The 22726-nt window shown below is 37.2% G+C and overlaps 1 protein-coding gene and 1 pseudogene across 2 annotated transcripts in view; one reads left to right on the forward strand and one right to left on the reverse strand.

The window, feature by feature from the left end:
• The window catches only part of LOC306870081 (splicing regulator ARVCF-like), a 226293-nt gene extending 205764 nt beyond the window's left edge, over nt 1-20529 (reverse strand). The window contains exon 1 of the mRNA XM_079417127.1: nt 20209-20529. The gene's annotated coding sequence lies outside the window, so the exon portion shown is untranslated. The remainder of the gene's footprint in view (nt 1-20208) is intronic.
• On the forward strand, nt 503-22449 carry LOC306869503 (transport and Golgi organization protein 2 homolog; annotated as a pseudogene). Its single transcript has 9 exons — nt 503-611; nt 1285-1411; nt 8719-8807; nt 11947-12065; nt 15405-15414; nt 18164-18231; nt 18401-18536; nt 20224-20327; nt 20459-22449. The product of its transcript is annotated as a transport and Golgi organization protein 2 homolog (transcript).
• Nucleotides 22450-22726: the final 277 nt, after the last annotated feature.

A 22726-nucleotide genomic window follows, 5' to 3' on the forward strand; every position in this document is an offset into this window, starting at 1 on the left:
ACCAGCACAGTGAATAACAACATTGGAATTCAAATCGATTACAAAAATGGAAAAACTTAACAATATAACTGATTATATTATTATTAATATATTTTTTCCTCACTTTATTTCGATTTTCTCCACCTCAGCAGGTTACACCTGAGAACGATATAGCGATCAGTGGTTACTCCATAATGGTACACGGACCAATTATTTATTTTTAATATCTGTCTTTTATAATAGAATATTGAATCAATATGTATTAATTTAATAATACTGAATATTATTTGCATATTTAATTAACAATAATTATAATAGTTCAGAAACTCCTTTTTTGATAACTGTTGATAGATGACAGCAAGAGAGCGTGATTAGGACTTGATCCGGGTTCAGTTTAACTTCTATATGTGATTGTAGTTGGAAAGAAGACAATCAACTGTTTTATGAACAGTTGCAATGCTGTGGGAGGTCCTGTCCTCGTTTTCAGGTCCAGTTTCAGCCAATCAGCGCCAGATTTCTCTGCAGACGTCAATGGTTTAGCCCTTTGTACAGTCAGTGTATTAGCATGTGCTCCAAGTTGCCTCTTACAGTAGCGGCACAATGAATTGTGATCATTGACAACACATGGATCCGTAAGTAATATATCACATAACCTGTTAGAAACTAAAGAGAAAACAATTGTTCGTTTTTCTTTGCTGTCTTCAAGTTATTCGACCAGTTAGCAAGCTTAGGCTACTGCTAGCCTGCATCTCTCAGTTGACATAAGCCTGACTTTAAACCTACTGGATCATTCTCTATGAATGAAGCACACTGAGGAACAAAGACAGCAGTTTAAAGTTCATCTATGTCTAATAGCATACATTTATACACATTATCTTAAAGCGCTTATTTTTACCTATTGGCTTTGTATCTGAACACTACCTGTCAGATTATGCCAAAAAGTGGAAGATATGATTTGTTTTCATCTCTGTGTTCATAAGCCAAGATGTTTTCAGTGTAAGGTGGCAGGATTCTACAATGTCCTTCCACATCAAAACAAATGTGTATTTCATGTCTGTTCAGCACAATATGTTTTGTAAGACAAATAGGAGACCATGGTTAAATTGTTACCATGTGGTCTGAAATAATAATACGGTTTCTCTATTCGAATACTGTTTCATTTTATCCTCAGATTGACTTGAACTGTTGCTGGAATAGTTTGATTGATCCCCTTCAAGGTCGTCCTCCTCTGTGCTTACAGCACAGCTTTTGTCTCCTCTTATCCAAAATTCATTGTCTCATTCTCTCTTTCATCTCTTCGTCTAGCACTTTGCACGTCCCAGCTCTGACCTCTGACCTCACTGTGATTGAAAACTCCTGCCATCAGTAACCTCCTCATGTGCATCATCTTCTTGAAGTTTGACCCTCGGCCTGCATCCAAAAATGCCTACAGGTAGTGCACCTGCTCTATTGTGTTCAATGCATGTAGTGACATGCACATGTGTGGGGAAAAAGATGTTGTTTGATACTGTCAGAAAACATTTTTGAATAAATGCTGAAAAAGTATAAAGTGTTGGCATGTAAAGCAAAATCTTTTGGCCCATATGTCACCTTTTGAAGGTGTACTCATTTATTGTAGCGCTGGCTAATGTGGCCGTATTTGACTTGTTTTGATATTGTCCAGTGGATGCTGAATCATGGAAAATCAAACGTTTTCAGTTACTGATGACGTTGTATACATGCTCACAGTGAGCCATGATTAATTTATTCCACAGATGGAAGTGGCCAGGAAAAGAGGGGGTATTATTCAACTGGTCATGTGATCTCAATATGTTGGTACCCTTGACCTGTTCCATGTGTAATAAAACAGCTTTTATTGGGCTGCTGATAAAACATGTTTTTTTATCACATGATTTTAATAATTTTTAATAAATAATGGTAAATTGCATGTAATAATATATTTTAATATAATACATTTCTTATAAATCCAGTCTTCTTACGTTTAGAAGAAACAATCTAATAATATACAAATTAACAAATACATTACTGGTAAAAAAGCTTGAAATAATTATAATTTCTTAAAAGTTGTTTAAAGCTGCATTTACTAAAAATACAGTAAAACAAATAATATTACATTTTAAAACTTACTGTTTCCTATTTTTAAATATTTAAAATAAAATAAAAATATTCTTGTAATGACACAGCTGATTTTCAGCAGCCGTTCCTCCAGTCTTCAGTGTCACATGATCTTCCAGAAATCATTCTAATATGCTGATTTAGTGCTCAAGAAACATCTCGTATTATCAATGTAGAAAACAGTTTTGCTGCTTAAAAACTGTGATTTTTTTTTTTTCAGGATTCTATGATAAATATAAAGTTTAAAAATTGTTTGAATCAGATCTTTTGTAAGAATTTTTACTGTCAGTTTTTATAAATGTAATAAATCCTTGCTAAATAAAAGTAAAATCTTACTGACTCCAAACTTTTGAACGGTGGCGTTTTTGTTTCAGGAAAATGTTTTATTTTTTTTACATTAATGTTACATTAAATCCCAGGTGGCTTCATTTCATAATTTCATTTAGGCTAACCTGTAATTTAGTTTAAGGTGTGGTGTTCACTTACTGTAAAAGGCCATAAAAGCAATGACTGCGCAGCAGTACAGTAGGGGTTGACGATATGACCAAAATCTTATATCACGGTATGACTAATTTAATATCACGGTAACGATATATATATATCACGATATAGTAATTTTTTTTCTTTTAAAAAGGTTTTTAATAATGATATTAAAATCTTTGATACCATAGGATTTTCATAATCCTTGTCACCAATGTCAATATCAAACTAATACAAGCATAAAAAGTGACAAAAAAAAACTCAAGCTCACTGAAGTGATGAAATAAGGATGAGAAAAATCATATCATTATTATTATTATTATTTTTTTCTTCTCATTAAAGTTACAAAAGTGATTCAGTCAAGAGCAGTGAGAGATAGAGATTTAGCAATGTGCTATGATTAATATGAATGGCAGACAGAACGAATATTGGACAGCTTCCCCTTTAAGACCGAACTCCGGATCAATATACTGTTACATATGCGTTTTCTCTTTCAGCTGTTTACTCTCTCTTAAGACCTAAATCGCTGTGTTTATGAGGATACTTGCAAAGACGGGGATTCTGACGCATAAGTGTGTTTATGTAATCGTTCAAAGCCAATAAAGCGGCTAAAAAATGCACACACCTCTCACACAGAAACAGAGACGGCGCACGCATATAGCTCTGTTGTTTGCGTTTCAACGGCTTCAAATCGGTTGTTTTGAAACTGCAGTGCTTAACGCGTGCCCATGCTACAGCTGTAGTCCCTCGTTTAGGAACGAACTCCTTGTTTTGTTCTGGCTGGTCGTTCTCCACCTGGTTCTGTCTCCCCAAGATCACAGTCATCCAAATGATGAAAAAGTATTACCATAAACAATGTATTTTGCGACACCACAAAATAAATGATAGAACATAATATGAAACGATAGATGTTTTATTTCGTCCATCCGATATATATCGTCATATCGCACAGCCCTACAGTACAGTAGTGTTGTAGAGTACCAAGCTGACAAACTAGGCCCAGGTGGCCTCAATTTTAAACTCTCAGTCCCTAAACGATATGTCTCTTGGTCAGGGTTTGACAAATGTCTCTAAAGAGCTGAGAGAGCCAAGTTAGTATTTTTTTGTCAATAGCTGTTGCCTGGTGAGCTGTGAATCGTATGAATCAATCATGTAATCAATTTGCATGTGCTAGTGTTCTCTGTCTTCTTTCCCCTTCACTGCAGAGAGGTTACCTTTGTTAATACTGTCAGATTGTAACACGCTACGCTAATCAGGATTATTGCCCAGCAAGCTGTAATTTGATTATCTAATATTGAGTCAGTCACAGTGGTTCAGAGTCACAGATGACTCAGCCCAGGATGTAAAATCTAATCAATGACACTGAGTCTTGAAGGTTGTCTTGTGGTGCGTCGGTTCCTCTGATTTTGGGTAGCATCAACTTGTTTACAAAACAGCGCCAAAATGTACTTTAATTAAGTACTATAATCAAATAAATGTGTTAACAATATTACAGAAAACAGAATGCATTTCTGCTTATATTACAACCTGTATCTTAGCAACATTGCAATTTGCTTGGATCCACCTAGACCAGTGGTTCCCAACGAGGGGTATGTACACCCAACGGGGTGCTTGAGCAGACCTAAGGGGTATTTGAAAATGTTTTCATTTTGTTTATTGATAAACCTCTAGAACATAAATGTGACTTATAATATTAGGGCTGTCTAAAGTAAAGTGTCTAAAATATTAAATAAAATATGTGTGTGTGTGTGTGTGTATATATATATATATATTATTATTATTATAATTTTTTTTTTTTTTTTTAATTCCTTTTCAAAATATTCAGTGTAATATAAATTCAAATATGTGTCACAATAGTCATCTAATGACTAGTTGTCCAACAATGGTTGGATTAGCTGATTAGTAAGTTTGTGTAGTTTATCTACTTTTTATATTTAAAGATTCACCATTCAAAAGTTTGGGTTCTGTCGTTTTTTTTTTTTTAAATGTCTTTAAAGTCTCTTATGGCTGCATTTATGTAATCAAAGAATGTAGTAAAAATGGTAATATTGTGAAATGTTATTGCCGTTTAAAATCCCATAATATTTCTTCTAAATGTTGAAAACGGTTGTGCTGCTCAATATTTTTCTGGATATTTTTGTTGAATAGAACGTTTCTAAAGAACAGCATTTATTTGAAACAGAAATATTTTGTAACATTGTAATTATCATTAAAATATTACAATTGACCCATTGAATGCATTCTTGTGGAGTAAAACTTAATTTTGTAACAGAAAACAAAAACTTACTGACCCCACATTTTTGAGTGGTACTGTATATCATATTTTTAATACTTTCAGCAACAGTGCTGTTTAGTAAAACGGCCTAGTTGTGTTTTTAAATTCATTCTCTGGTACATCTATGTGTATTCAGCCGTACATCTTTGTATATCCTGCCAGCATTTGTAAGAAGCATGTCAAGGTATAAATAGTCCGTCTTAATAGGCCAAATTGCATCTTGAGTCTTATGTCCATTCTGTTTGGCTTCATCTGTTTTTGAACCCAAGAATACATCTTGTGTAAAGACCTTTGTAAGCAAAACAGGTAAATTTAGCTCAAAAGGAAATGATATTTATGGGGAATCTGGACACAATCACTGTTCAGGTGAAGCAAAACCATCCTAATTATGCAAGGTTTTCATGACAGTTTTGTCATCACATTGCTCAGGCAACCAATCAACTATTTGATTTTAAAAATACGTAGTTTTACATTTCCCTTATTTCAAGTTTGGTGTTTATGGTGGTACGTACTAATGGGAATATATAGGTACTCAAGATAAAAAGATTGGTAAAACACTGACATAGGCTTCAACTGTAATGTCATCATTAGCACTGACCTCTTGAGCATATTTTACTGACAGAAGCTACAGTTTGGCATAAAAAAAAAAACTCATGCACTATGATTAACCTCATTCAGGTCAGTGGCATTAATCCATTTTAGAAACAGAAACGCTTTTGAGATTGAGGATTACTGTCTCAATACCCAGAAGAAGTGTGCAATTATTGCAAAGTTCATTACAGTTCAAAACCAACATCGGATGTAGTTAGTGGAAATAAACACCTCTTGTTGAAACATTTAATCTTCATCGTGTTAACCTCTGACCTCACATTCCGAGCCAGCAGCTCTGAAATCCCTTTGAGACAAAACAGGCCGGAGGTCTGGGGTAGTTTACTTGTATATGGTCATGATGACTTTGATGTCACTGAAATGGATCCACTTCGCGGTAATATTTTATCTTCGGAACAGATGGAGCCTGTCAGAGAGGCTAAAAATCCTGAAATACAACATAATGTAGAATTTTAGCTAGAGATCTTTTGGATAAAATTAATTTTGTTTCTGCTAGTGTACAGCTGTTTTGAGCCACAGGGGCCTAATGGTTAGAGAGTCGGACTCGTAATCCAAAGGTTGCGGGTTCGAGTCTCGGGCTGGCTGGGATTGTAGGTGGGAGGAGTGAATGTCCAGCGCTCTCTCCATACCACGACTGAGGTGCCCTTGAGCAAGGCACCGAACCCCCAACTGCTTCTCGGGCGCCGCAGCATAAATGGCTGCCCACTGCTCCGGGTGTGTGTTCACGGTGTGTGTGTGTGTGTGTGTGTTCACTGCTGTGTGTGTGCACGTTGGATGGGTTGAATGCAGAGCACGAATTCCGAGTATGGGTCACCATACTTGGCAGTGTCACTTCATAACCTAGAGCTGATATTCATATCTAAAACTCCTGCTCTTAACATATCTTAGCGTTGCCATGGTGCTCATTTCTCTTTCCTTGATGACGTGGATGTTAAAAATAAAAAATTTTCAATCGTATGATCATCATGATGCTTTGCTATTATGATACTAACATGAGCATAAGATATGGAATAGACACTGAACTTGAGAAACACTCACTGTGTGTATTAAGAAAGTAAAAGTGCGTGAGTTTGCGGTGAAATTCCTGTTTATATAGGAGTCATAAAAAGATTATTTTGAAATGCAACATACGGAAGCATGCTTGGCATTTAAGTCTATTTCGGAAGTATCTAAATTCAAAGAAACCTTTAAAGGTGAGTTGTGCCATTTCCTTTATGTTAAAATGTCTGTCGTCTTAAAGTCAGCATGAATTGCTGTTTGTATCCCATTTTACTTCCATAATGTGACATACACCTTAAATTTCAAAAGGTTGGGGTCAGAAAACATTTGCATTTATACTTTTTACATTGTTTCAAAGATTTTGTTAAATAATGCTATTTTTCTTTTTACTTTCTGTTCATTAAAAATCATTTAAAATGTATTATGGTTTCCATAATAGTAAGCATTGATAATAAAAAAAATCATGTGACACTCATAACTGGAGTAATGACTGCTAAACATTCAACTTAATTATATTAATATAATGTGAATTACATTTTACAATTTATAAATGTTATATTATTTCACAGTATTACTGAATTTGTGATCAAATAAATAAAGCCTTGATGAGCATAACAGACTTCTTTCAAGATCATTTAAAAGATCTTACTGACCATATACTTTTAATATTAGTTAATTTAAAAATAAAAGAAGAAATTCAATGAGAAAAAAATATAGGGTAGGAGTATTCAGAAGGAATTGATTTGAACATTGATTTTCACTTTCCTTATCTTTCTGTCTATCACATAAAGAGTTGTTGTCTGTCTGCATCACTCAGGGACTCACTTCTGCTCTCCCATAACTGCCTCTTCATCTGCCCTTGACTGCTTTTCAGGTCTTGCTGTGTCCAGTCATCTTTTTGCCATTTTTCTGTTTCAGTGAGAAAGAATATCTCTCCATTTAGGCTGACAAAGAGGGTGATAACCTTGCCCAAGGTCTGGCGTAATTGACATTGTCAAGCCAGTAAGTTGTTTTCAGATGGAGAGGAGCTTTTCTGCTTTGCAAGCTGTCTCCAGTACAGAGCACATATTCCTGGGGTGCATCAACCATAGCAGATCACTCTGCAAAGCCTCCAGGATATTTCATCACTCTTTGTCTCTCCGATTTTCTTCTTCTCTGTCATCCCGTCAGGTTCCACAGGCTGGAAAAACCGTGCACATTTGACTATTGCTAAGCAGTTTTGCCTTTTCTATATGGCCAGGAAGGCAGAATGATAAACCTGTGCCCCTGAAAAATGAGCTGCGTGTTGACTTCAAGGCTTAACGCACAGAACTTTTGACTTATGTTTGTATTTGTCCTGACAGTTTACATTTACAACCAACTATGTTAACATTAATGACCCACCAAGGTGCATAAGTTGACAGTCAGCTCTTTCTAGAGTTTGACGAAACTTTTAAGGATGGCCCGCTGGCCCGGAGCCAGTGTTGAGAGAGTTTTGGGCCATTTTACATTAGTTGTTGTACTTCCATTTTTATGCAAACCTAAATGTGTGGTGACTGTAATATACTCTGCATTGTCGTTTTATCACCAAGAGAATGTTATGCTGTGTTATCACATATATCGGCCACTCTGATCTCTAAAATATTTAAATCAGTCATCAATATTGAAATCCGTATGGATCGAGCACTACACTTTCCAATGGATTTATAATTCTTAAATTCGTTTAAAGTTTGTTTTAAAGTATCCTTGCAGAATGTATGGTTGACATTTCCCAGCTGCCTGACATAAACCTCAAATTACTTAGTTCAACATGAAAAGAATAAATGAATATTCCATTACACTGTAGAGGCATCTACAGAGCATCAGGCCTGAGCAGAGACAATAAAGCCACACACAGCAGCTTTCAGCATCACAGCTGAGCCTTCTCTGGGCCTTAGGTGTGGAGCTGGCAAAGCATCCATTGCTCTCCTGGGATCAGCCTGAGATAAACACATTTAGGTGCACATGTGACCTATGAGCCCATTCAACAGTGCCAGCCTCCATCTCTCCCCCTCCCACAGGAAGTCTGACTGAAAATCAGCCCTTTATTGGTTAACACCAAATCCATTACCCACAGCACAGCATTGCAGTTTTTATTTATTTATGAGACTAAGGAAGGATGATTCTAAAGGTGGTCTGTTATATTGATGTATGCTATTATAGAAATTATATGTTATCAGTATGATTGTATAGGTTGAATACTGTGTGAGAGATTGTGTGATGTTTTTTTTTTTTTTCTGCAGGCTTATTCTGGCTGCTAACAGAAATGAGGTCTACAGCAGACCGTCCAAAGCTGCAGACTTCTGGGGCAGCAACAACGAGATCCTCAGCGGTAAAGATCAGTCTTATTTTTCAGTTATTAGACAAATATTTAATATTCAAAATCCCGTTTTTATCTCAACTACATTTTGAGAATCATTGGTTTTGCTGTGTCACTGAGGAATTCAGATGTTGGTTTTTATGTCAGCAGAGTTCGTCTGAACTGCATATAACTGATTTTCTACATTTAGGATAAACAAGAGTTTCTTACAAGAGTCTTTTTATTGTGTCTCACAGAGCCAGATGTTTGCCTATGTGCATGAAGTCTAGTATTCTGGTCAAGAACAGCCCAGTTAAGGTCTTTGCACACTAAGTCCGAAAGTTTCGTATTCGTCATCCTAAAAATTTGTCACGCACAGAAACCTTGCGCACTGAGTCCAATGCATATTAGTTAATCTGTTGTGAATACATTTGCAAAACAATACAAAATGGAGTCTTCAAGCAGTGAGGATGATTTTGTTGTCCTCTTTCTTCTTAAAAAGAGAAAAAGAAAGAGGAAATATTGGGTCCATCTAATGCTGAGATTGCGTAGAGACGAAGGAGAGTTCCACCTCATCAAGCGGATTATCCCAAGCGATTCAAAGTTTGCTACAGGATTTTGATGCTTTGGTAGCAATACTAGAGCCACAAATTTAAAAGAAGACCTCCAATTTCTGTGAAACAATTGTTCCTGAACAGAGACTGGCTGCAGTATGTCTAAGGTATGGACACACACGCACCAGACTGTGGCATCGGAAAGGTGCGTGCCAGGCATTGAAACCAGCATACAATTTTGGCTTTCGCTTCTATGGTGGCTCAGAGTTGTCAAAACACCTCTGAAAATGCTTGCTGCAGATGCGAAAAATGCAGAAAATCGATCCCTATCTGAATTTTTTTATGACGGACGAAAGTTTCGGATGCAGTGTGTAAACGTGATTGACACAACGTGAGTTTGTATTTATTTTTTAACGTGCAGAAATTTTGGACAAAGATTTCGGACTCTGTGTGCAATGGCCTTTAGACATAACAGAACAGTGTTTCATTTTTGCCAAATATTTTGCTACTTACCAGCTAGTTAAGTAATGTGGTTGTCTAGTTTATCACATTTTTTTGGATCAATATTTTTACTATTTATCCAACTAGCTATTCGAATAGTATAGTTGGCTAGTGTATATAGTTTTTTTTTTCTAATATTTGTTTAGGTTTAATATTTTGACTGTTTGTCCACTAACTAACTAGTCAAATGGTGTGGTAGGCTAGCTTGTCTAGAATTATTTTCCCCATTTTTTTTAATTTTAATTTTTTTTTTTTTTTTGCTGTACTATTTTAACTATTTGTCCATTAACCAACTAGACGATTAGTATGGTTTTGCTAGGTTGTGTATTTTTAATTTTTTCCAAATTTTTGTGTTAGCTTTTGGCGCTTTTCCACTGCATGGTACGGCACGGTACGGTTCAGTACAGCTCACTTTTGGGGGTTTTTCCAGTGGGTACAGTACCTGGTACTTTTTTAGTACCACCTCGGCCGAGGTTCCAAGCGAGCCGTACCGTTACTAAAACGTGACGTGTAAACCCTGCTGATCACTGATTGGCCAGAGAAAATCGTCACTGCCTGCGTCATTTGAACTTTTTTTTTTGCGTCATTGAACTTGCGGCACGAGATACAACAGACCCGCTAAATTTAAATCAGCACAGCCAGCGAAGGATCGAACGCAACTGTTTTGAATGAGCGCACCTTTCTTTTAACAACCAAAAAATGGTTTCGTTGTCGGTTGAGGAAGTACAGACTGTCCTCTCGTGATAGCCAAGGAGCAGATCCAGCGAGAGCTTAATGGAGCGACGCGGAATTTAAATTTTTTCAGGAGTAGAGGTGGCGCAACTATAACGACACATGAATAATCCCGCCCACTCTAAAGCGGTACTAAACTGCAGAGGAAATGCAAACCAAGCCGAACTGAGCCGTTCCGTGCCGTTCTGAACCGTGCCGAACCGAGTCGTACCACGCAGTGGAAAAGCGCCATTTGATATTTTTAGTACCTTTGTACTCAAGTGGTAGATCTTGTGCTATTTAGTCTATTATTTAATTCAGAAAATATAAGAAAAATGTGTTTGTGGATATCTAGATTACTTGCTACTATGTGTTTTACATTTCAAAGAATTGATGCCACTGAAAAATGGCAAAATCCAATTCCTCAAACTACTTCATGTTGGTTTAAACTGCATCATCTAGTGAGTCAGTGATTATTATTTGTCAGAACATTCAGTTTTGAGAGAACTATTGAAGATTATTTTTTCCTGAGGAAACACAGTATCATATAGAAGATAAGCTGGTTGCATTTACTGCTTGAGGAATTAGAATTACGTTTAAGTCTCTTGCATCACGCCTCAGTAGTGGGAATTCAGTCATAATCAATCTGACATTAGCAGAGGAAAGGGTAATCATCCACATTTGATTAAGTGTCCATTGTCAGGATTCAGCTGACCACCCTCAAGCAGTAAGAAGTCTTCAATTGACTGATGACTCACAGTCTGCTAAACAATACATCCCAGAACAGAAATCAGTCATTCCCTCGGCTCCACAAGATCATGGGGCTTTTGTTTTGTTTTTTCTGTTCATGTTTTGCCATTCAATCTTTGGATCAGACAGAATTAAATAGTTCATGAGTGTGTAGAAATAAATTCTGCTGCTAAAGAAGAAGCCCTTATCTGTCTGGAGGAGTGAGGTGTAGGGCATGGATGAGAAATGTTGAAGTCTTTGGGCGAAGATGAGAAGGCCAGGTATTTTTAAGGTTACTAAGCTAAATGTTACCATTATTAATGGGCTGTTACTTAATATGAATCACTCTGTGGTTTTGCTGTATAGTTTTGCATGAAACCACCTAGCACTGTTGTTTTTGGTAGAATTTAGTTATTCAGTTGTTCAGAATTTCTCCTCTTTTCAAAGCACTAGACTGAACAGTGTGCTTGGACCTATAAATTACTTCTTTTTTTTTCAGTATCAAGATGAAAAATATTATTCTTCACTTTCAGTTCAGGTCATTCTCAGTGAACATTCCTGAGCTATTCGGTACATCTAAATCTGATCTCCTGCTGGTTTTATTATTATAGCCAGCAGACAGGATTTAATGTCACTGACATTAAATCAAAATGTGACTTTTTGTTTTCTGTTATTAGGTCTGGACCTGGAAAAGGGGAAGGAAGGTGGATCCTGGCTGGAATTAGCAAATGAGGGAAACTGGCGGCACTGACCAATTACCTGGAAGCACGGCAAAATCCAGACGCTCAGGGGAGAGGTAGTGCAGATCTTTCACCCATTTGAATTAATGTACTCTACTATTACTGAGCAGTTGACTAGACACATCACATAATCAATGTATTACCAGCAAAATAAGATTTTCTTATCAAAGTGATAAAATGTTGTTGCAAAAATGAGTACACCCTCCTGAAAATTACTAAATAAAACTAAAAAGAAAAAATGTAAATGTGTATAGGTTTTAAGGCTATTTTTGATCAACAGGTAAGTATATTGAACCAAACTTTTAAAGATAAGTAATTTACTGACAATTAAAAGTGTTATATAGCGCACTGAATCATACTCCGACTTAATGCTGGCAGCAGTGGAACCACTTGGGAGAGAACTGCCAGTTGACTGATTTCTTAGCATAAAAGAGGACAATGTTACAAGAGGAATACCAAATTATTGTTTTAAGTGTGAAAATATAGCAGAAGTAGCACTGACATTCAAAAACAATGGACTTGTGACAAGGCTCATCAGGTCTTCGCTTTAAGTTTTCATTTAGCGATGAGTGAATTTTTGCTAGAAAAATAGAAGGAGAAATAACATGCAAGTGTCTCAGAGCCGGCAAAAGCTATGAGAAAAGTGACACTTTATCTCACAGAGTATGACGCAGCCTGCAGAAGTGACATGCATGGTTGTTGTCACCACTAGAATTACCTACTTTAGCTAAAGCAAAATAAACTCATTTAACCTCTTCCAAGGACCATATTTACAAAATAGAGACTTCTGGGAATCCATACTTTCAATCATTTCGGATCCAAAAGCATATATTGCTAGAGGAGGAGTACAGTGAGAAGTGCTTGGTACCCACAGTGATGTTCAGTAATAGTAAAGCTTTTATATAGGCAAAGGGAAGTGGTGTGTGGCCAAGAATGGTGACCCATACTCGGAATTTGTGCTCTGCATTTAACTCATCCAAGTGTACACACAGTAGTGAACATACACCCGGAGCAGTGGGCAGCCAATGCTGCGGTGCCCGGGGAACAGTTGGGGGTTCGATGCCTTGCTCAAGGGTCTCACCTCAGTCGTGGTATTGAGGGTGGAGAGAGTGTTGGTGATTCACTCCCCCACCTACAATCCCTGCCGGACCTGAGACTCGAATCCGCAACCTTCGGGTTACAAGTCCGACTCTCTATCCATTAGGCCACGACTGCCCACAAGGGGATGAATGAGTGCTGGATGAATGAGTGTTGAAGGTGTGAGTTGTGCTTTATCAATACTGTCATGAATTCACACACTACTGTGTGATGTAATACAATCACTTGAAACAGAAGATGCTACCCTCCCCTCATTCCCTGCATTATTGGGCATTTTTTCAGCATGACAATGAAGATATTAATTCTCCCAAGGTGAATATCCTTCTGTGGACATGTATTTCACTTAGTCTTAACGCTCTTGAGCAGCTGTGGGGGGCTCTGTAGAGACAAGCTGAGCAAAACTCCCCATTAAAGACCAGAGCTTTCAAGGAGGTCATTCCTCCAGGAGTTAAACAGGACAGATGTGAAAATTTGTCATGAACCTGTACACTCAGTGCCAAGAAGGTAGTTCTGGAGGACATACTAAGTACTAGAATATTATACATTTGCTGATTTAAATCTAGGGTGTACTCATTTCTGCAATCCTTCATTTAAACAAAATTGGCTAATTTACTTATCTTACAGAAAATATTGGCATATATTTTGTTGTTTTTATTAAGTATATGTTTAATACATTTAAATTTTACCATCTTTCCATGAATTATATTAGTGATCATTAAGAAAATACATATATTTATTCAGAGGGGGTGTACTCATTTATGCTGTGCACTGTATATATGGCTTGAGAAGATCAAGTCTCACATCAAAATTACTATGTGCAAACATGTATCATAGACTAATATACTGAAGAATCTTATGCAACCAACACTTCTATATATGCACACCTCCGAATCAATTTTTTATGTATTTGCTTATACAAGAATAAGGCTGAAATACATTTTACCAAAGAACAGAAGTGCGGAGAAAATAAAGACAGCCCAAAGGGGCTTGTACAACATACTTTCTCACAAATAAAAAATAAATTAGATTTTCAAATGAGCAAAAGAAATAATAACAAAAACTAGATTTTTACATTTTTCTCAAGAAAATGTGAGTGGTGCTTGCCTATGCAAAACTCACACATGATGATAGAAATGGTCACATTTTTTACAAGTTCCTATAATAGTTCTGTAATATTCTAGATATGGCAGGGGACTGTGCTAGAAATTGTTGTCCATCACATCAAGGTGTTGCTATATGGTTGTAAAGGCCTTCTTACCATTTTTTAGCATGTTGCTATTTTTAGGGTAATGTGGGTGGTGGTTAGGGCATTGCTAGGTGGTTTCTAGGATATTCTGGGTGGTTATTAAACCATTTTAATCGCAAGAGCCCATGACTCTGGAAGTCCCCTGGATAAGACTCAGTTCCCTCCATCCATGTTGGTTTTATAGAAATTGTCATGGTCAATAAAATGGCATATTTAAAATGGTTGTTTTGAGTGACATACAAAGTAATGACTCATAACTCCAAAACTATAGCAATGAGAGTCAAATGTTAGGTGTAGTTGCATCTGCTGTGTTTAGAGGTAGGCGTTTCTAGAACTGACTCAAATATACTAATATATAATTGGTAGAGTTTCCAAAATATTTACAACAATGTTGAAAAAAAAACAAGCATGGACTGTTCCGATAACATTGGACAACATGATTGCATCCCAGAAAGAGGAGAGCGATATCTTTAGCCATGTAGCATGTTACATCACTCCGTGAGGTATATCTCATGATTGATGCAATGGATTGTTCATTTTAGGCTCATTTCAATCAGGAGCATCCACTGTAAGTAATGGTTGTTTCTAATGCCATTTTCGATCTGAACATGTTTGATGAAGTTCTAAGTGGAAAAGCCACACGAATGCTACATTTGTATATACAAGTGAATATTTATAAACAGAAAATACATTGGAAGGCCACTCAGACTCCCAAACCCAGTAATGAAACAGAAAGCCATAGCCGTGGGGAGTGTTATTCATTTGTTTACTCTTTTAATAAACAAGATCATTATTGAGCTTATCGGACTCTCGCTTTCTTTCCACGGCCACAAAGGACAAAATGATACATGTCCAGATAAACTCTGAGGAATTACAATGGGCATTTTGTGCTGAAATCAATACAGCTGTCTTCTGTAAATAGAGACGGCCTTTCTAAAAGAAAAAAGAGGTTTTGTTTATTCCTCTACAGAGATGTGACTGACAACAATGATAATAGCCATATGTTTTATGTGATATTTCAGCCCAATTAAAAACTTTTCTGCTTCTTCAGGTCAGGTTTGGTATCCAAATTCCTGTGCTGCTCACAGCTTTCGCATAATAGACTATATAGATCCTTTCAAGGGCTCATTTCATGAGGAATCAAATTTTCCTTGATCTTTGGAGATTAAAGTGTTCGTTCTGTACATTTCTGAATTTTTTTCCCCAGTGAAAAATGACAATTAATTGAAACTGCTGCAGAAAAGCCTCATTGAGACCCAACCTCTGAGATTTTGTTTGGGGTCAGCAAGTTTTTTTTTAAATGTATTTTTTTAAAGTGTCTTATGCTCACCAAGGCTCTATTTATTTGATCAGAAATACAGTATGAACCATAATTCTGAATATTATATTTTGTGAAATAATATTATTTGAAGTTGTAAAAATTAAAGTAGTTTTCTATTTTAATGCATTTTAAAATTTAGTTTAATTCTCTGTTGTTAACACTGAATTTTCAGCAGCCATTTCTTCAGTCTTCGGTGTCACATGATACTTCAGAAATTATTATAATATGCAGATTTGCTGCAGAAATTTTTCAATGCTGAAAACAGTTGTGCTGCTTAATGTTTTTTGTGGAAATGATGAATATAATGTCAAAAAAACTTTAAAAGTCTTTTTAATCAATGTAATGCATCCTTGCTGAATAAAATTCCTTTGAAAAAAAAACTTACTGAAGATTTTCAAACAGTAAACCCATATTAATCCAGCTCAAATAAAACTTTCCTTGATCTTTGTAAATAAAAGTGTTCATTTTGTAAATTTCAGAACTTCATCCCCAGTGAGAAAAGTCCATTTACTAAAACGGAGCTGCAAAAATGACCGGTTCTGAAGTCAGGCAGTCAACTTTATTTGAACACTTGGACATGTGTCCACCACCGTTTACATGTCAATGATGCCTATTCAGTCAAGGTAGAGTAATGTAGAGGAAGTAAGATGTGGCACATTTCAGCATGTGTTGTTTTGATCCTGTCAGAATGTAATGCAAGCTTTGCACAGAGGTGTTAAATGTGTTCAAATCTTGATTGGATCTGACAGCAAGCCTGCAGTTCACAAATAAATGTTTCTAATTTCATGTGCAATACTGCATTTACACTGAAGGCACAGTAGTAACTACTTAAACGAAATATATAAAAATTTACAAAACTTTATAAAAATTCTAACAACCAGACATTATGAAGAAAATAAACAACAAAAATAGGTAGACATAAACATAAATTGTAAAAAAAAAATCATGATTATAATAAAACTGATTTTTTTTCCCCTGTATATTATAATTATTAAATGATATATTGTGTATGGCATTCATGGGTGTAGCTGGATAGTGTTACTGTTATGGGTGTTGTTAAAATTAGATCCCAGAAAGTTGGTATGATAGATGGGTGTGTAACCCTAAACGTTTTGTCTGCTGACTGGTTGACTGGCTGTTTTAGCTGTGTAAGGCTTGGTCTTTCTGATCTAATTCTAAATTTCAAAATGCAATCACCTTGGCATAATGCTTAAAACTTATAACTGAAAAGTATGCTATTTGAGTTTATTTAGTGAAAATAATATTAGTGAAAGTAAGTCTCCAGTATAAAATTCATTTGTAACTTGAGCTGATTGTTGGTTTTCTAGCAATTATTGTACTGCATTAATACATCATTAGAAGGCTATTTGGCTCTCATGCCGCAGTCTTTCAGTGCAATTAATGCATTAGTGGAGATGGATAAAGCCATTATTAGAAGGTATTTTGTTTGTTTTGTTATATTTATATACTCAGCTAGTGTAATTGGGAGTTATGTATATTTAAACAAGAGGATACAAGATATAAACAGTAGCTACAGGTGTTTTTTGTTATAGCTTTTTCTATTTTATGTTTTTTAGCATGTCTGGAATGTTACAATGACCAGTCATCATCCCAGACCAGAACTAGTCAATTTTGAGTATATAATACAAACAATATGTTGCACATGTAGATGAATGAAACTGAATAAATGTTGTAATTACATCAGCTCAGTGCACTTAATCCTCCTCCTCCAAAAAAATCAAAAATCAAATAAAAAAGAAGTGTAGTTCAGCATGCCATTAATACACATTAATTTGAAGATTCCTAAAACAGATGTGGTTTTACTGAAAGTCAGCATTCTGCATACTTATTTTATCCCTAGTACTTATGCAGCAGGATCTAGTCTCCAGAGTTCTGAAGTCCTTTCCTCGCTCTCTCGTCGAGGTTAGCCTTCGCTGCCAAACTGTTCCACCAGCATTATTGATGTCCCTCTCAAAGTGCTTTCAAAAACCCTAAATTGGCCATTTCTCCTTTCATAGCCATCCTCCTTTGTCTCCTGGGCCAATAAAATGTCCTCTGAAACACACGGCTATGCCACCATAGTTCCACCAGGAGTAATGAGCTTCACTGAGGATCCATCCACGAGATTCATGTGTATGAAAACAGGAACATGTCTAATCAGATAAATTAATGATACACTGACAGAGCTCATATATACAAGCTGAAAGGGGATTCACTCTCCTCCTTAATTACAGGCTGAATTAGGAAGATTTATTTCATGAGCTGATGAAGGACAGAGACTATCCATCTGTTGTGTCCATAGGATGTTGATTTGCGTTGACTTCCTCTACAGTTCTATATGTATGCATTACATAATGGAAATTGCTTCTGTTTACAATGACAAATGATGCAAAAATAGCTGTAAATATTATTAATTATTATTAATTCTGTTGTAGCATTGAGCAATAACTCGTTTTTTTTTTTTTTTTTCGCTGTGTTGTTGGATGCAGGGCCAATGAAGACACATTGTGTTACTATGGAAACAAGGGCAGTTCAGGGCCCATTCATCTCAAAGCAGGTTTGTTCAATCCCTAAGTTAGCGTTCTGTGTTCAGACGCCAGTGGTCTTGCATAAAGCTTGCACCTACCATCTGCAATACAGACCACTTTCACTCGTTCAGCACCAGATTGGTAGGTGTGTCTTACTCAGAGCTCACAGGAAGTGATGGATGATTGTGTTTGTTTCAGCAGGAATCTATGGGTTGAGTAACTCTCTTCTGGAAACTCAGTGGAGAAAACAGCTGTTCACCAGTATAGTGAACAAAACACTGCGCTCTGATGGCTTAGTGCAAGAACTGCTCCATATCCTCAATAACGAGGAGCTGTAAGTGTGCACACACCTTCATTATGAAAATTAGTATACTCTTCCTTTTTTTTCTTCTGTTTCTCTTTATCTTCCATCTACCTTTATGTTTCTTAAACAATCAAACCAACATCCATCCTTTTTGATCCTCAAGGAGCACTTCAGACACAAAGCAAATGGATTTTTAGTCTGAAGCACAAGCAGCTTGATTTTTGAAGTCTCATTTCTTCAGGTTTTACAAGGTGAATGCAGGCATCATATCATAATGAATTTAGATATTAAAAAGAAGCTCTTCAGAGTCGTACACTGGATGAGTCCAAATTTTACTTTAATGTTAAAGGGGTCATCGGATGCAAAATTCACTTTCACATGTTGTTTGAACCGAAATGTATGGAAGCCCATTTCTGCCACGTAAGAAAAAAATTCATGCCTTAAAAGTTTTTTATTTATGACTTTACATGTCGAAATTTACTTAATGACTTTATAAACACATTGGTCAAAGGATAGTGGTCAAATGATAACGGAACATCCACACCTTATTAATAAAGAGTATTAAAGTCATAAAGTCAGGGGGTGGGGGTAGATATATAATGATATTATATTATAATATAGCATTATTATATATTATATTACAATAGTATTATATAGTGGGGGTTTTTTTAGTCACAGATCGGATTATTTTTTCAGATTAGCAAGAAAAAAAATATTGCACAGAGAATGACAATGATTTCTTTTTTATCAGTTTACATTTTTAGAGCCAGCAGTGTTATATGTGTTCTTCTTAATTAATTTTGAAGTTATGGAAGTGAGAGCGATGGGTGAGTCACAAGCACACAGCTTTTGCATAGCGATTGTCTGCAAGCTGTGACATCGACATTAACAATTCCCTTAACGTTGGATTCTTTGGGAAGCTGAACAAAGTTATCTTTCCCTCACAACCAAAAACAACACTTTGGTGACATTATTGATTTTATGGTCAAAACCTTGTAAAATCCTTCTCAAGCAAGTCCTGTGCAGCGCTGCTGATGACTTGCGTAACCCAAATGAAACGCGTTGATTGGCATGCTCTTGCTTTTGCTCTGGTTGATTTGTGCATGCGCTTTTCCTGGAGAAGTGCCCATAAAAGGAATTACGCCCTTTATGACATCATACAGAGCCATACTAAAAAATAAAATAAAAAAAAAACCTTTCCAAAATTGTACTTGTACAAACCCTGAACCAGTGTATTTGGCACAGAAATACTCTGTCGTATGTCATGAGACTTGAAACTCATTTTTTGAGACTTGTCGTGGCCTAATGGTTAGAGAGTCGGACTTGTAACCCAAAGGTCAACCAGCGCGCTCTTCCACCTTCAATACCACGACTGAGGAGAGACCCTTGAGCAAGGCACCGAACCCCCAACTGCTCCCTGGGCATCGCAGAAAAAATGGCTGCCCACTGCTCCGGGTGTGTGTGTGTGTCTGTGTGTGTGTGTGTGTTTGTTCACTACTCACTGCTGTGTATGTGCACTTGGATGGGTGAAATGCAGAGCACAAATTCCCAGTATGGGACACCATACTTGGCCAAATGTCACATCCTTTCCTTTTTCATTTCAACTCTTTAGTCAGAATGCATGAAATAACATTAGCATTAGACCTCACCTTTTAGCAAATCACCAGCATGATTTGTCACACTAGAATCATAAGAATCTCACCTCTGTTCTTTTCAGAAACACCCCAACCCCGCACAGGAGAGTCAAGGTGTGGGCTTCAGTAAGGCCATACTCCGAGCCCTGTCTGGTGTGTGTGTGCGCTCACCAGGATACGGCACAAGGTCCCATCATGCTATTCCAACTTTTACTTCTTTCTCTCTCCATAGAGCAGGGTGACACTCAACCAATTTGTGTTGCACTTTCTATTTTACCTCTAATTTTGAAGTGTCATATTTTTGTCTGTCTATCCCAGGACCAATACAGTCATCCTCATCGACCGAGAGGGAAACGTGAGCTTTACGGAGCGCACCATGCTAAACTGTGACATTACCCAGTGGAGCACAAATAGCTTCCACTTCAAGCTGCAAGAATGAGAGCCAGATGCCAGGCCAAGGGTAGAAGACTTTCACGCTGTCCCTTTATCCAGCTACTATCTGCTCGAGCCATGCAGCACCACTGTTTCTACCAATATGAATATCAAGACTTAGTTTGGACTTTCCAGTTGAAATAGGAAAAGCGGTTGATTTTTGCTACTGCTCTGTTCTGAGAGAAAGCTTGTTTGCACGTTCTTGTTTTCTTGGTAATTCTTCTTTCTCATAACCAGTGGCTCATGACGAGGCTCGCTTGGAATCTGCGGCTACATTGAAATCCATTGACAGAATTCCACAGATTTCTTTCAGATCAGTTCAGAAAGGTGAGCGGCTTCCATCTGAATCTACGCACGAGGTGTGATTTTGAGTGCATGTCATTCAGTCTGACAAGTATGAAGAATGTAAAATGTTATCTATCATCTACTGAATCCCATTTTATCGCAGACTGTCATTGGCATGAAATGTTGTTCGAGAGAGTCGTTTAAGGTGCAAGATGTCTAATGCCAAAGAATATTTGTGTCAGTCACAATCATTATGAGAACACAAGAAAATAAAACATGTTCATAATCTTGCACAATGTAAACTTTACTTGCTATTCAGTGCATTTGTGATCCACTGTAATGCCTTTCACTCAGGAATATGCCAAAAAATTAAGGAGAAAGTTTTATTCTTTCTTTTTAACATTAAACAGCATCTTAAATTGAAAGGACTTTTTTTTTGTCATATTAAATGAAACCATTTTGATTTCACTTTGAAAGTGTTCAGAGTCTGCAGTCTGTATGGTTTGATATTCCCATTGCTGCTTTCTTAATGTTATCTGAATTCTAATAGCAATGCATTTTGTCAGCCGCCAGGAATCCGATACGAACTTGTTATTTGATGTTACGTCTTTAGTTGTGCCTGAAATGTAGGATTTGGCTTTTAAATCACAGTTGTCCACATGCCTCTGAATCTGATATAAAAATCATTACGTCTATGGAGAGCCCCCGTAAACCATAAAAACCAACGTGCGCATGCATGTCTAGGTTAATGACTGTGAAAGACATACACATTTTATCAGTTAGCTTTACAAACTGACAGCAACATTTTACTACAAAGGTAATGGAAATCAAAAGTGTGGTCAGGGTTTGAGTAGAGGGATGAGGCGAGGACTCACTGATGCAGGAGAATGGGCTTTTATTGGCAAAAATAAACAAAACAAACTAAAACTACCCCGTAGGGGAAAAACAGGACAGCTGGCAATAAGGTATGCTTTCAACTCGTTTTTAAATCTCGAGCAAGAGACTGTACGACATTCACATTACATGATTTGACTGATTTTTACATAGAGAGGGTGACAGCGCACCGCATTAAAAGAAATGATCATTCATGTTTTCATAACCGCTGGCCAAACTCAAAGACAAAACTAAAATTAAAACATCTTTCAGAGCAAGGGGGCCCTACGCAGCTTGCGTATTCTGCCTTTAGGGAGGATCGGCTCTGGATATGATTACGAACTGGCACAGCACTGCAAACACAAGGAGAATAAATAGGGAACAAATGAGGAGGGTAACGAGGGAAACACAGGTGGGGCAAATGAACCAATAATCGGGTAACAAAATGGGTGTGGTCAAGACAATTGACATGAGAGCACATGGCACATAGAAAACAAAGACAAAAGCCATGTGCTCACACAAAACAAAAACACAAGCACATGGCCAGCAAAGCAAATCACCAGCCATGTGCACAACATGGACACGAACACGCAGCTAATGAGAAAGTCATAAGATGCGTGTTCACACAAGACATGACAACATGAATGCACGCAGCCGATAAAAACACGAACTGCGTGCAAAAACACAACACGCATCAAAAGGGATGCCACCTAACGAGGAACACCAAAAACAAGACAGGAACATGACAAATGTGACTACACAAGACCGACACAACGACAGACAAGACAAGAAAAATCTAAACACAGAGACAAAGAGGGAAGGGGAGCCAAGCCAGTGCCCACAGGAATCCCAGACCGTAATAAATGGGACCGGGGGTTGAGTCAGGGAGGCTCAGGCAGTTCAGGAGTCCCGGCAGGGGGCCAGGGTGGAGCCGGAGGGATGGACCAGGAAGGCTCCACCTTAACAGATTCCCTGGCAGACGGCCAGGGCGGGGCC

Source organism: Barbus barbus, assembly GCF_936440315.1.
Source record: "Barbus barbus genome assembly, chromosome: 5".
Lineage (NCBI taxonomy): Eukaryota > Metazoa > Chordata > Actinopteri > Cypriniformes > Cyprinidae > Barbus > Barbus barbus.